We start from the raw sequence: 16,948 nt of genomic DNA on the forward strand, positions 1-16,948 counted from the left end.
CAGCATATTTTTAGATGCCTTGTGGGTTGTGTATCAATTACTATATAATATACAATTTGCAAAGAATGTAAGAATATATTTAGCATCCTTTGAGAGTATTTTAAAAGCATTTGATTCTACCACTCACTGTATAATTTATAGGGATGCATATTACATCATAATAAGAGTATATTTTGGGAAAGCTACAATAAAATAAACTTTATATAATGCAATGAAGGTATCCACCCTGAGAAGGAAAGGAATAGTAATTTTCTATTAAGGTTCTTTTCTTACTTCCCAAAACTGTGGTTTTGGGGCAGTCAGCGAAAACAGTAATTACAATATATCATTATGTGCACATACTAAAAAACAAGCCAGCTGATTAAACATAGTAGGATTTCAAGGAGTCCAGTCATCAGATTTGTCTTATGTGGATCGGTTGATTAGAAAGGCAATGGAGAATCTTAGGGCCCATTATTATAAGATGGCAAGTATCTAGTGTAACCAAAGTCTGTGAAACATCATGTATTTTCAAAGGGAAGCTATGTATTATTATCATGCACTCTGATTTTATTGGCATACTTCTGATTTCAGGTACTGTACTGTAAATATGAACCTTGCTGGAGTTTCTAGTTTTTTGGTATTGTCCTAGTTTGAGGTATTCATTGGTTTTGCTGACTGACAACTAATCTAGTGATGACCAAAACAAGTTTTCACTTTGCTTGCTAGTTTTCTCTTGGCTCTTTCCGTTGATACCTGACAAGTCATCATGTACATTGGGAATAATTACATTACATTATATTACATTAGGGATTTCTATTCCGCCATTACCTTGTGGTTCAAGGCGGATTACAAATGGATTGTCCAGAGATTAGAAGTATTTAGGGAGTAGTTTGTACATTTCTTTGAGTTTCTAAGGATTACATCTGAGTTGTCATGATATTGGAAGTACATATGTAGGTGATGCAGATGATGCTTGGGACATTCCTGATTGTGTTAGTTTAGTTTTATGTGTTTTTTGAATAGAAGGGTTTTTATTTCTTTCTTGAAGGTTTTGTAGTCTGTGGCAATGGTCAATAAGTTGTAGAGTTGTATCCCAATTTATTATTATATCTGTGTACAGTGCTCTACCAGATTCTGAGATTTAAATACCAAACTCTCATTCAGAAACAAAGTAATATAAAGAAGCATTTTTGATAATTAGTTCAAATCTGAGCTGGACCATTTTGTGGAACATGATCAAAACTCCAGCAGCGAACATACCATTTTTGAAACAGAAAAACAAACATCGGGGGCGTGGCTGGATCCGCGGGAAATGTCGGCTTGATTTTAGAGCTCCTGGCACCCGATCCCGAAATCAAATCACTACGCACAAATCGAGCGCTTCAACTGTCGGCGAACTTAACAGTTTTGCTACTGTTTGCCCTTCCGATTCAATTTACTGTCTCTGTCGGTGGAGATGGCTAATTAAAAAACTTGACAAGCAACACAAACCTGAACCGTTGTCGCTGTCGAAAACTCCCTTGCCTGCAACTGACGGCGAATGCAACAAAGAAATCCTGGCGGAACTAAAGGAACTTAAGGAATTGGTCTCTGACACCAAATCTGCCACAACGGAAATAAATGAAAAACTTTCCAACCTGACTGCAGATCTTACTCTTCTACAAACTAAAGTCACCACGCTGGAGGGCAAGATGGACGCCGCCACTCACAACGTGGCCGACCTCCGTAAGCATACACAACGCATATCGGTGCTTGAGAGAGACCTTGAGGACAGTAACAACCGTTCTCGTAGGTGCAATGTCCGTCTGCTGGGCTTACCGGAGGGGTCACATGACCGCGACCTGGTTATATATTTAGAGGAGCTGATTCCCAAATTGATGGACCTCACCTTCACCAGGGATTTTGAAATTGAAAGAGCACACCGTGTCCCTTCTTACCAAAGTGGCAATGCTCGCTACCCCAGACCGATAGTACTGAAGCTTTTGAGATATCAGCACGTCCTGGATATAATGCAACGCGCCAAAATCAAGGCACCGGTGAAACATGAGGGCACCACCATCTTATTTGTACCTGATCTCAGCAAGACGCCGCCGTAAACAACTGCTCTCCTATCGTCCCCAGCTCAAACAACTCAACGCCATGTTTGGTATGCTATACCCGGCCAGAATGAGAGTAACTTTGCACAATCAGACGAAGGATTACAGTTTGCCGTAAGATCTTGCTGCCTTTATTGAACAGCAGTCTCCCACTCCTATCCATCAGGTTTGACTCATGTGTTCAGCAGATTGCCATCTCTCCCCCCCAGGGACTGTTTTTGACATCTCAATATGTTAGCTTATTTTTGCACTGTTGTTTTTGCCTATCTTACACTGTTGTAGTGCGTGTTTACATGATATGTTCATGATCAAGTTGTGGTATATTGGACTTTGGTCCATTGTTCTGTATTACATGTTATGAGGGTGCTCTGTTCTCTTGTCTGCTATCCTAGCTCTCTTTGCTACTCTCACAAGGTTTTCCTCGTGACACTATGTCACTTTTTCTCTTCATTTTAGGTGTATATGCTAGTTCATTGACTGTATCTATATGTGAGGTGTCATTTGCATTTTCAGCACATGGTTGGTCTGTTAGACTGATATGCGTGGGTGTTTATTCACTTTTATTGCATTTTGTGATCTTACTTTCACCAGTATCATTTTATTATTATTATGTCACTTAAAATTGTATCTTTAAATACAAAAGGGCTCAATAATATGGTTAAACTTAAGAAAACTTTGACTTATTTGGAACAGCATGATCCTGAAGTCATTATGTTGCAGGAGACACACTTGGATGCTTCTGCCTCTGGAAAGGTTCATCTTCCTTGGGCATTGACAACTTACTACTCACCTGCCATTGATAAGAAAGGGGGGGGAGTGTTAACCTTAATAAGGAAAACGCCTGATCTCACGATGCTTAGCTCCTCTGCTGACCTCAATGGTCGATGGGTAAAGGTTACACTGAACTTTTGTTAATAGAAACATCACTGTATTCAATGTGTATGGTCCTAATACTGATAGGCCTGATTTCTTTGAAGCAATCATTCACTCAGTCATTTCTGATGCAGATTCTCAACTTATAATGGGGAGAGACTTCAATATTGTCCTTGATCCAACCCAAGATAGACAATCCCAATACAAGTATAGGAAATCAAAATCGTGGTATGCCTTGCATAATCTTATTGACACCATTCGTCTGACTGACATATGGAGATGCAAACATGACTCTGAAAAGGCTTTCACTTTCTATTCTAGTCCACATCTCTCTTACTCTCGTATTGACTATTTTCTACTCAGTAATCCGATATGTTCCTTTGTCAGAGGCTAACATACTTCCTATTACCATATCAGACCACGCTGCCATTACCTTACAGCTTACCTTTCAGCAAACCTCATATCAGCATAAGCAATGGTGCTTTAACTCTTCTTACCTTCAAGATCCTTTCCTCAAAGATCATGTCAGAAAGGCAATCCAGGAATATTTTTTACACAATACTCCTGATCATACTTCCTGGGTCTGCTGCTGGGATGCATTTAAAGCCTTCATAAGATGAATCATCATTTCATATGCAGCTCACAGTCGCAAACTGCAGCGTGAGAAATTAAGTCACTTAGAGTCTGAGATACAAGAGGTGGAGACCAGACATCAACAAAACCCAACGGATATACAAATTTTACATAAACTAACTAAATTACGGTTTCAATATAACTCTATACTAAGTCACCAAGCGTCCCGCACGATCTTTCAACAATCTGCTTCTTATTTCTCCGAAAATAATAAATGTGGTCACTTGTTGGCCACATATTTGAAAAAACGCACGGATAAACATAAGAACATAAGAAGTTGCCTCCGCTGAGGCAGACCATAGGTCCATCCTGCCCAGCGGTCCGCTCCCGCGGCGGCCCATCAGGCCCATTGCCTGAGTAATGGTCTATACCTATCTATACCCCTCAATCCCTTTTTCTTCTAGGAATCTATCCAACCTTCTTTGAAACCATTTAATGTTTTCTTGTCTACAACAGCCTCTGGAAGCGCATTCCATGTATCCACCACCCTCTGAGTGAAAAAGAACTTCCTAGCGTTTGTTCTAAACCTGTCCCCTTTCAATTTCTCCGAGTGCCCCCTTGTACTTGTGGTGCCCCATAATTTGAAAAATCTGTCCCTGTCTACTTTTTCTATGCCCTTCAGGATCTTGAAGGTTTCTATCATGTCTCCTCTATGTCTCCGCTTTTCTAGGGAGAAAAGTCCCAACTGCTTCAACCTGTCGGTATATGGGAGATTTTCCATTCCCTTTATCAGTTTAGTTGCTCTTCTTTGTACTCCCTCAAGTACCGTCATGTCCTTCTTGAGGTACGGCGACCAGTTCTGGACACAGTACTCCAGATGCGGCCGCACCATTGCACGATACAGCGGCATGATGACTTCTTTCGTCCTGGTCGTAATACCCTTCTTAATGATACCCAACATTCTGTTTGCTTTCCTTGAGGCCGTGGCGCATTGCGCCGATGCCTTCAGTGTTGCGTCTACCATCACTAATATCATATGTGACGATGGAGTATCTTTAACTGATCCTGCAGATATTTCTTGAGCCTTTATGGACTTCTATGACAAGCTCTACACTTCCAAACTTGACCATACGCAGACTGGATCCACCTTTCTGGAGGAGTTGCCACATGTCACGCTGAACTCTGAGGACAATGCTGCGCTAGACCTCCCTATATCAGCTATTGAACTCTGAGATCATTAACTCCATGGCAACCAACAAAGCTCCAGGTCCAGATGGACTCACTGTAGAGTTTTACAAAGAGTTCCAGGATGCCTTGATACCACCGTATTTGCAGTTTTTAGAATACCTGATCTCTACAGGACATGTTTCTGGCTCCTTCACTGAAGCTACCATCATTGTTCTTCCTAAGCCTGGTAAGGACCCGCGCTTCATATCCAATTACAGACCATTATCGCTGATAAATGTGGATGCAAAAATATATGCTAAACTTCTTTCCCAAAGACTACAATCGATGATTTTGAAATTAATTTCTTCGGATCAATGCGGTTTCATCAAGGGTCGCTTCTCCATTGATAACACGAGAACGTTTTCTAACATCATCGCCCAGGCTCAACACTGTGAACAGGATCTGCTTGTGGTAGGGCTTGATGCTGAAAAGGCCTTCGATCATGTGGAGTGGCCTTTCCTGTTTCAGACTTTGCATTGGTATAGATTCTCCGCTGACTTCATTTGGAAAATCAAGCTTCTATATCTCTCCCCTAATACGAGAACCTACATTAATGGTTCTTTGTCTTCTTCCTTCAGGCCCTCTAGGGGTACCAGAAAGGGCTGCCCGCTGTCTTCCTTGCTCTTTAACCTTGCCTTGGAACCTCTTATTATTGCTATACGCCATGACTCAGCAATTTCAGGCTTTAAATTTTGGGGCCAGGAGATAAGGGTGTCTGCATATGCTGATGATATTTTGCTTTACCTGTCTCCGTCTTCTATACCCCAACTGTTGAAGATCATTGGCCAATATTCAGACGTATCAGGCTATAAACTTAATACTAGCAAAACCGAAGTTATGCCTATCAACTGCCCTGGGGTCAAAACGGAAATCCAATCATATGGTGTTCAGTGGTCTGATGTCAAGATGAAGTACCTGGGAATCTTCTTTGGTCCTACTGTGGATGAAACGATACAGTACAATATTGATTACATTCTTAATATTGTTAAGTCTACCACGAGTACTTGGTCCCCATTGAACTTATCATGGTGGGGGCATCTAGAAACCATTCGGATGATGATATTCCCGAAAATCAACTACGTCCTGAATATGATGCCGTTTTATATGCCTGTCTCCTTCTATAAGAGTGTTGACTCCTTATTGTCCAACTTCTTAGGGAACAAGAATCAACCTCGCATTGCACTGTCTAAATTGAAGGCTTGTAGATCTAAGGGAGGCTTAAATTTTCCAGATTTTTACCATTATCATAGTGCTTTCCTCATCAGCCAATGGGCTCAGGGCCACCAAGGACATAGGAATCTTGACTTACCTGCCTGGCTTCATCTTGAGCGTGCTGCATACGGTTCAATGCGTATGAAACTTCTGGCTGGATCTTTACCCTTGCTGATAAGCGTGATGCCATCCTCTCATCTTACAAAAAAGCCTTATTTGAAGTTGATTCCTCGCTAAATGTTAAATGGGAATGCTCTCGTCTTCTCCCTCTTTGGGATAGCTCGTGTTTCAAAATTCAAGCTGTTCCCATATCGTGGATGACCTGGAAACGTAGTGGCATCTGGACAGTTCAAGACTTGATGATTGATGATAGGTGGATGTATTTTCAGGAACTATCACAAAAATGGAGATTGCCTAACAACCAACAATTTAAATGGATGCAGCTCCTGCACTGTCTGAAGAAATCCATACCTGATATCTCTTCACACAAAGCTCTTCTGAGTTTACATTGGGTTTTGACTAAATTTTCTACCTTGGATCACAGGGCATCCCTCTGGGTATAAATTGATTCAGGAAGCTAAATATTAGCCTCCTGTCATGCTGGAACTCAAATAGGAAAAGGATCTGAACTTGCCTTCAGATGCCATAGACTGGGAAGCAGTATGGTCCATCTTTTTTAAATCAATCAAATCGGCCTCTTTATTGCAATCAATTTTCTTTTTGTTACATAGAGCTGTCTGGACACCGATACTAGCTAATAAGATTGACTCTTCTACCTCTGCTAATTGCTGGTCATGTCAACAAGAACCAGGCACGCTAATCCACTTATTGTTTTCATGTAAACAACTTACCTTGTACTGGGAAAGAGTGTGGTCTATCATATGTAACATTCTGGATGTCACTGAACCACTTACTTTACCAATAGTCATTCTAATATCACAGGGTTTGTCTTCCCCTTTGGATGCTCAGAAAGGGAAACTCTTGACTATAATGTTATCATGGCAATTCAAAATGTATTATACTGTTGGAAAGACCTCTCTAAGATTAAATTCCACGCATGGTGGAATAATCTATGTTTGATTAGTAAATACGAAAAGGTGTTAGCTGAAAAAACTGCAGCCCTTAGTAAATATGAATGTATTTGGTCTCCCTTGGCTAGATATTGTCTTACTAGTTAACATAGAGTCCCATGCTACTTAGTTATGGCCTTATTTTCTTTGACTGTCTTTTACTGTGTAATGGATATTTTTGTACCATGGATGATTCACCTCATTGCAATTCTTTCCATGACATGTACCCTGTGTTGCTGATATACTTCTTTGTTCTTGTTTTGAAAATTCAATAAAACTTTTGAACTAAGAAACACAAACATCTTTTTTTTTTTGTTTCACCATTTCTTTTCATGTTCTCAGTTCATGTATCTTTGTGAAATATTAAAAAAAAAGTCCAGAAGAAAACCACACAAAAGGAGCCATTGGGATGTAGGAGGGGGATAGCATTTTTAGTAGATTGGCCACACAGATATCCCAGCAGTGGAACATTTTTAAGGGGCACTGCAGTGAATGTTGCATAAAAAGGCCCATGTACACATCTCACTATACACATCTCCCTCGTTATTCGCGGGGGATAGGAACAGAGCCGGACCGTGAATGGTGAAAAACCGCGGATATCCAGCACTGACCCACCCCCGCCTCCCTCCCGCCTTCCCCCAGCATCCCGGCCTTACCTGGTGGTCTAGCGGGTTTTCGGGGCAGGAGCGATCTTCCTACGCTCCTGTCCCATGCAGATCGCTAATAGGAAATGGCTGTGGGGAGTTCCCGTCTTAGTCTCGAGAGACTACGGGAAATCCCCACAGCCATTTCCTATTGGCGATCTGCATGGGGCAGGAGCGTAGGAAGATCGCTCCTGCCCCGAAAACTCGCTAGACCACCAGGTAAGGCCGGGATGCTGGGTGGAAGGCTAAAATATGTGAAATCGTGAGTGCAGAAACCGCAAATGGGGAGGGGGAAGTGTAATCCCCTTATACTGTATAATGAGCCCTCTAAAACCCACCTAAAACATATTGGAACCAACTGTGTATTACACCTATATGTAGTTACAGTGGGATTTGGGAGGCTCACATAGTCCAGCATAAGTGAAGTAGTTAGAGTGGGATATGGGCCTGAGTCCCCATTTCTATAGTCCACTGCTCCACCCACTAGGCTACTCCAGGAACCTACTTGCTACTTCCTTACACATCAACCCGTAATTTACACTCAAATCGAGATTGGTAGTTCTTTCCACTCAAGAAATCTTCTATGATACTACTAGAAAGTCTATATTCTCCATCATGGCACCCCTACTCTGGAACGCACTTCCCATCCACATTAATAGAGTCCACTTTAACATTATTTAGGTCAAAACTGAAAACTGCAGAAGGGCCCAGTTGCCCGGATCCAGAGTCTGTCTGCTGAGAAAGTTAGCTTGAACATTGTCAACTCCCACCGCATGTCTGCTGATAGCATCTGGAGGTGACGTTCCACACATAGAAATAGAAGGTGGGCTTCCTGAGCCAGGGAGTTGGTCTTGGTCCTTCCCTGCTGATTGGCATAGGCTACTGCCGTCCCATTGTCAGAGAAGATCCTACTGCGTGGCCTACCAGAGTCTTCTGCAATCGCATCATAGCCAGCCAAATGGCTCTCAGCTCCAACCGATTGATTGACCATTGCCTCTGAGAGGGTGTCCAACTCCCCTAGATGGGACGATTGCTGTAGGCTCCCCAGCCTCGAAGGCTGGCATTTGTCATCGCCATGATCCAGGAAGCAATCCACAGTGGAACGCCCATGCAGAGTGACTGTGGGAGAAGCTACCAATCTATGCTGGCTAAAACCTCCAGAGTCCATGGAAGGCAGGAGTGTAAAGCATCCCTGTGCGGAGCCCAGTGAGAGAGTAAAGCATGATGAAGAGGATGCATGTGCACCCTCGTCCATGGCACTAAATCTATAGTGGCTGCCAGGACCTGAAGATAGTCCCACACTGAAGGAGCCGGATGCTCTAGAAGAGAAGAAATCTGGGCACATCAGACTGCATGCCTCTGGAAGATAGACATGGCCCGCAGCTGTGTCTAAGAGAACTCCCAGATATTCCAGCAACTGCATGGGCATCAGCGCACTTTTCTTTAGTTCATGATCCAACCCAGGTCCTCCAGCATCTGGTTCACCTGATCCACTATGAGCAGACCCTCAGCTGGTGCTGAGGGATTAAAGGATTTATACACTAAAGTCAGCAATTTGAAGGTAATTTGGCTTGATAGTGGGAGCCAATGCTCCTTTTTTTGTTTTAGCAAGGGTGTAACATGATCAAAGCATTTCGCTGAATACAGCATATTAAGGGTTGTGGACTGAATGAGCTGTAGTCATTTGAGAGAGGTAAGTGGAATTCCTGCATCTAATAAGTTGCAGTAACTGATTTGTGAAATAACAAGATTGTGTAATAACATAAAAGAACTAGCGTAATCAGGTGGTGAACAGATTTAATATGATGAAGGGAAAACAATGAAGAATGAATGACCAAGCTAATTTGTGGGATGACCTAAGATGTTTATGGTGTCCAAAAAAGGTATGATGTAGCCATCAAGTACTGGGGAGTGGGGGGAGGGGGGTGAGTAAGTGAGTGGTGATTCACATTTAGAAGGATTTACTGCCAGAAAGTTTTACCTAAGCCATTATGAAACTTGTGAAAAACACTCATTTAATCATAAGACCACCCTAATCCTGCCCAAACCACACCTCCAACATGCCCCTTTCAGATATAGATGCACTGCAGTCAACCATCATAGAAATCAATCTCTAAAATATCTTTTGAAAATTGCAAATTGGAAGGTCTGCCCCTTTATGCCACATTTTGGATGTTTTTCTTTTTTAGAAAATGAACCCCATAGTCTAACTTACCCCAGTTTCCTTTCAAGATACTTACTTTGAATCATGTACTACTAAGCAACTGTCTTCTTCCCCCCATGATCTAGTATAAAAGCTACTCTATTTCATTTTTAACTAGTAGTCCCAGCAGGCAGAGTCCACCCTGGTTAAGACTTTTCCTTCCCCAAAATGTTGCATAGTTCTTATGAAATTCAAAGCCGCCTTCTCTGCACTGTCATGCTATCCATTGACCTTATATTGTATTATTCTTATTGCATATAATTTCTTAAGAAACAATAAAAATATTGAACAGAGACTTGGGGGGAGGGGGGATAGCCTTTACATTCCCAAAAATCTGTAGAGCTTGTCCCCTTAGACTTTCACCTATTCGCCTCTGTTTTTCCATGGCAGGGCACTTCCATTCCTGCACCATCTAAGTAGCTTGCTCCATCCATTTTCACAATCATCTCCTCCAGGCATAGGAAGTCTGCTTTGGCCAAACAGGGACTTCATTAAGCTCAACCCTAAGAAAGTTCTTGATTGGTTCAGGCACCTTCCAAGGGAGGAGCCTGAGGTACCTGAGCCAATCAGGGCCTTAGGTCCCTCCCCATGCATCACATGATGCACCAGGGCGGGATCTAAAGCCCATTTTTGTCCTGGAAGCCTACAGAGCAGGAGGGACTGAGTACCCTCCTGCTCCCAACTTTTGAGGGAGGGGGACAGGGCATCCGGTGGCAGGAGGGAGTCGGCATGTTTGAATATTTGTAACTTTTTAATTTTTTCACAAAAGTTGGGGTTTAGACTGTTCTATTACAAATTGTTTGCTTGCTTTAACAGAATTAATTAAAACCTCATTTTTTGGTTTGGTGCCTTTAGTTGCCTTTTCCTAGAGATGGACATATCTATGCAAAGCTGCTTTCTTTGTATCACAGAAAGGTGATATATCAAATAGATGTCTTGGCTGGCAGGATCTACATAAAGGATCTTTTATCCATCCTCAAATTCAAATCCCCCCTCCTGATGCTGCCAACATGAGAAACCCCAAATAATGATCTGACCCACTTCTGATGCCCCAAAAAAGAGAAGACCCAACATGACCCAATTCCCCACTAGAAGTGAACACTCCTTTTGAACAACCTCCTGAAAAAGGCTCTCAAACCCCACCCCAAAGAAGCTCCCTTATTAGCCCTTGGAGAAGCCCCTGGAGACACATCCTCGGTGAATCACTTGTTTACTCTATCCAAAAATACTAGGACTAGGGGGCATGCAATGAAGCTACTAAGTAATAGATTTAAAACAACCCAGAGAAAATATTTCTTCACTCAATCTGCAATTAAATTCTGGAATGTGTTGCCAGAGAATGTAGTGAAAGCAGTTGGCATAGCAGGGTTTAAAAAAAGTTTGGCTAATTTTCTAAAAGTCCATAAGCCATTATTGAGATATCTTGGGGAAATTCACTGCTTATTCCTAGGATAAACAAGCATAAAATCTGTTTTTCTCCTTGGGATCTTGCCAGGTACTTGTGACCTGGGTTGGTCACTGTTGGAAACAGGATACTAGGCTTGATGGACAATTCTTATGAACCTCATTTGCTCCTGCTCCTAGTGGCTCCAAATGAAAAATGGCTGACATGATCGCTAGTTTCACCTTCCTGATTAAACCACTCTGAATATTGACCCCAACAAGTAATGCATACTTGTTAAGGGTTAATAGTGCTTTGAAAGAAAGGCTGGTGACTTTCAGTGCTGCCCTTCTTACAAATTTAGTGCAAGTGTTCCTGTGAGGCACAAGTGAGTTTTAGACATGACATTCATTGAAGATCTCAAGCAAACATGAACTGGGATGTGATAAGAAGCACAAATTTTGCATATCAATGTGTGAGTTTAGGAAACGTTACCTATTTTCATAACGTTTCACACGGTCCTTATCATACAGTACTCTTAGACACCAAGTGCTGAACAATTCTGTACTGTGCCTTTTTGCATGAGTGTAGGTGGTGTACTTTGTATTGTCCTCTCAGCTGCATGTGCAGTTGACATTATTTTCCTCATCATAAAACTGTTTTTGCTTTTAGTCTCCCCATTCTGATAATCACTTTAAAGGCCAGTTCATTTTTTTCAGATTCAGAGCTCCAACTGTACTAAAGATGAACACATCTTGGGCTACAGGAAATAAGCAAAGAAAGTGGATTTTTATTTCTTTGTAAACTCTATTATTTTTTTCGACACTGCATTAACAGTTTTATTATTCTGTTCAATAAATCTACTGTACTAAATCTACTCAATAAGCTGCCTAAGAACATCTCTTCAAAGTAAACTAAGGGGTGGATACTCAGCCAGTGGTGGTCAGCGGGTTTTTTTGCACTTTGCTTTATGCCCGGATATATTTTTTTTGAAAGGTTGGGGGAGGGGAGGGGAGGGGAGGCAGTTTGTGGCATGGAGGGTTATGACAACAGGTTGGAGTGGGCATCCCTTCTGCCTCTCTTTATTTTTGTTCCGGGGGTTGTCGGGAGTGGGGGTGGAGGTAGCGAGTGACTTTTATTCAAAGTACGGGGAGTGGGGAATGGGAGTGCAGTTCCACAAGGAGGGAGTGGATTTTATTTTTTCAAAGTTTGGGGGTGGCTAAGAGAGGGGTTCATGGTATCAGGGGTCAGTTCCATAGTGGGTCACCTGGGAGGGGAGCCAGCACTTTTTTTTTAAAGGGGACAGGAAGTATAGAAATTTTAAAAATAAATAAATAAATTGTGCATCTATAACACATGCTTTACATCTGTGCCATTAAAAAAAAAAACACAAAACCCCCAAACATCTGAGTGGCAGGAGGCTGCTTTGGGGCTTCCCCTGCCACTCAGCTGTTCAGTCTTCCCCTGCTGGCTCTGCAGAGGCGTGAGAGTCGCTTTCTGAATGATCGTTGGGATTATGGCAGACCTCTGTAAAACTCATTTGCATGGGGAGCTGTTTGAACATCGATTGCCATTTTGAAATGGCCAAAAAACTGGCCCACAGCGACCCACATGGTCTTAATGACCGTTTTTAGTGCATCCTGATTTAGTGAGATATTACAGTACTTTTACACATTCACACTCTGTCTTCTCCTGGTAATCACTTCTGGAAATATAAAGTCTTTCTTCCTCTTTTTTGTGAAATTACTAAGCTCCCTCTTTCTCCTCTCTGGTGTCTGCTCTGCTGCAAACATTTCTTTAGACTTTCTTCCCATAAGCAATTAATACTTCAGGAGTCTCCCTCTGTAATAAGCTTTGGCGGAAGAATCAGAATAACCATAAGCCTTGATCTCCTCCTCAATCCTAGGGCTCTGGCAGGAGATCAGGTTATCTAAAAAACCTGAATTCACTCCTTCCTCCCCTTTTATACCGCCCTCCCTCCCACTCAGGCAAAGGGACTTCCAACTCGACCCACTACTCTTTACTATCCATACACTCGCACAACTCAGCAACTCACTGAAAAATCCCACACCCTCCACTCTAGAGCAGATTAATTTTTCAGGGTGGGATGTCACACTATGGGGCCCTTTTATTAAGGTGCGCTAACTGATTTAGCGTGCGTGTTAAATGCTAAGGTGACCAAAGAATATAATGGATGCCTTAGCGTTTAGCGCATGCTAATCTTTAGCACGCGTGAAATCGGTTAGCGTGCCTTAATAAAAGGACCCCTATGTTTATAGCTATTCTGAATTGAAGCTACGTTTATTGATTTCAGTAAAGACTTGTCATCAATTACATCGTTCCTGCAGTATTTTTTTTTTGCTTTTCTGGCAAAACAATGCAGCATATTAAATAGAAAAATATTTGCAGTATTCTGGAAATATATTGTGGCACTTTAGTACTTAGCTCGCCTGTCCAGTATCTTCCTGTTGCCCATCCATCCCCACTGAGAGATATTTTTTTTAATGTGACCTTAGGTCTTACAATAATGTTCCTTGCCAGGCTACTGATCTTGGAGGAATGGTCTAATTGATCTGATAGTGCTCTTAGGGATATTCAAACATATTGAAATTTTTGTATAGCATGCCTCATTTATGTCTTTCAATAACTTTATCGTGCAGTTATTTTGGCAAGTTTGTATGGCATGTTTAGATCTTTGCTTCAGTCATTTCATATAACAGAAACTGCTTGGTTCTTCATACAGGAGTGCTGGAATCAGCTCAGCTATAGTGATTGGACACATATGAGTCCTATTTAACATTATGTTAAAAATAGAGCTCATTTGGGTTTGCTACGAAGAAAGGTGTGAAGACTTATGCAATCATGATTTTATGGCTTCTTATTCATAATTCCTTGTGAATATTTGCATAATTGCTCTTTCAAGTTAAGAAGTGTAGTCTATTGTGAAGACTATATTGCATTTTTTAGAATCTAAAAAATGTAAGAAGGTTATGGATAATTTTGCAAGACACTATCTGCCCTGGCTCTATAGGCTTGTGAACCCTCCCTTCCATCTCAGGCAACAGAGAATACCAATTCTTTTCTATTCCACATCCTCTCCTCCATTGCAATGTGCATAGAATAAGAGGAGGGCAGGCATTGGCATTAGTAGTGTGGCAAGTCGCCATCCCCTCCCCTCCCTTTGCCACCCAAGCTTCAGTCATTGGACTGAGCCTGGGGTAACCCAAACCCTTCCTAATCTGATTGCTGTACTACCGCTACTACTATTACTATGAATACTTATCATTTCTATAGCGCTACCGGATATATGCAAGAGACAGTCACTGAGACATGCAAGAGACAGTCACTGCTCAGTAGAGCTTACAATCTAATTATGACAAATAGGACAAAAAGGGTGAATCTATACATGCTGCTAAGGTTGAGAATTACAGAGGGAATGATAAGGCAGATCAGGTAGGGGACTATAGAGGGAATGACAAACAGATAAGGGTGCTTTTATGGCTTAAAAACAGCTTAAAAAAAAGTGGGCTTTTAGCATGGATTTGAATACTGCCAAAGCCTGAGCCTGATCTACTGAGTCAGGCAGTTTGTTCCAGGCATACGGTGCAGAAAAACAGAAGGGACAATGTCAGGAGTTGGCAGTAGATGAGAAGGGTACAGTCAAGAGAGACTTAACCGATCAACAGAGTTTCTGGGGAGGAGTATAGGGAGAGACAAGAGAGGAGAGATACTGAGGAGCTGCAGAGTGAATACACTGAAAGGTCAATAAAAGGATTTTGAACTGTATGTGGAAAAGGACAGGGAACCAATGAAGTGATCTGAGGAGGGGGATAATGTGAGCATAACAACACTAGTGGAATATGAGGCATGCAGCAGATTTCTAAACAGATTGAAGGGGAGGGAGATGGTTTAGCGGAAGACCTGTAAGTCTGATGTTGGTGCCAAGCAAAATGACTGAACATATACAGTAGATGAGCAAGGATTAATGAGAGAAAGCCAACATGGATTTAGTCAAGGGAAATCTTGCTTCACCAATCTACTACATTTCTTTGAAGGGGGTGAATGAACATGTAGATAAAGGTGAGCTGGTTGATATTGTGTATTTGGATTTTCAAAAAGCATTTGACAAAGTACCTCATGAAAGACTTCTGAAGAAATTAGAGAGTCATGGGATATGAGGTAATGTCCTATTATGGATTAAGAACTGGTTGAAAGACAGAAAACAGAAAGTAGGTTTAAATTGTCAATATTCTGAATGGAGAAGGGTAAATAGTGGAGTTCTGCAGCAAATACCTCTAGGAAATAGTTCTCTCTTTTTTCCTGTATATTTTTGGAGACTAAATAGTGGAGTTCCCCAGTGTCTGTGCTGGGACTGCTGCTTTTTAACATATATATCAATGATTTAGAGATGGGAATAACTAGTGAGATAATTAAATTTGCTGATGACACAAAGTTGTTCACAGTTGTTAAATCGCAAGAGGATTGTGAAAAATTGCAAAAGGACCTTGTGAGATTGGTAAACTGGGCACCAAAATGGTAGATGACATTAGGAGTAACTGCCTAGGAAAAGGATTTAGGTGGTGTTGCTAAGGATACATTGAAACCCTCAGCACAGTATGTGGTGGCAGCTAAGAAAGCAAATAAAATGTTAGGAATTATCAGGAAAGGAATGGAAAACAAAGATGAAAATGTTATAATGCCTTTCTATCACTCTATGGTATGGCTGCACCTCAAATGCTGGTCACTGTATCTCAAAAAAGATATAGTGGAATTAGAAAAAGTACAGAGAAGGGCGACAAAAATGATAAAAAAGATGGGACAACTTCCTTATGAGGAAAGACTAAAGTGACTAGGGCTCTTCAGCTTGGAGAAGAGACAGCTCAGGAGTGATATGATAGAGGTTAATAAAATACTGAGTGGAGTGGAAAGTATAGATGTGAATCGCTTGTTTACTGTTTCCAAAAATACTAGGACTAGGGGGCATACAATGAAACTATTAAGTAGGAGATTTAAAATAAACTGGATAAAATATTTCCTTACTCAATGTGTAATTAAACTCTGGAATTTGTTGTCGGAGAATATGGTGAATTCAGTTAGCATAGCAGGGTTTAAAAAAGGTTTAGATAATTTCCTAAAAGAGAAGTTCATAGGCCATTATTGAGATGGCTTGGGGAAACCACTGCTTATTCCTAGGATAAGCAGAATAAAATCTGTTTTACTCCTTGGGATCTTGCCAGGACCTGTGACACAACCTCAGGGTCATCTTTGACTCATCTCTCTCCTTCTCTTCACTTATCCAACAGACCATCAAAACCTGTCCTTTCTTTCACTACAACATTGCTGAAATCTGACCTTTCCTTTCTGAGCACACTGATAATACCCTCATCCACATTCTCATCACCTCTCACCTAGATTACTGCAATTTGCTTCTCACATAAGAATTGCCATATTGGGACAGTCCAAAGGTCCATCAAACCAAGTATCCTGTTTTTGTTGGATCCACCAAGTAAACACTAAAATAGCGATGGGAAAGATAAGAAGAAAACCATGAGGTAACAGAGCTCTGAAACCCAAGTGGAGATAGAGTATCAATGAGTAGGCAGCGATCTACAGAGTCAAAAGCTACAGATAGATTAAGAAGGATGAGGATGGAGTAGATGCCTTTGGACTTGGCCAGCTTGAGACAA

This window comes from Geotrypetes seraphini, chromosome 1 (assembly GCF_902459505.1).
Source record: "Geotrypetes seraphini chromosome 1, aGeoSer1.1, whole genome shotgun sequence".
NCBI lineage: Eukaryota > Metazoa > Chordata > Amphibia > Gymnophiona > Dermophiidae > Geotrypetes > Geotrypetes seraphini.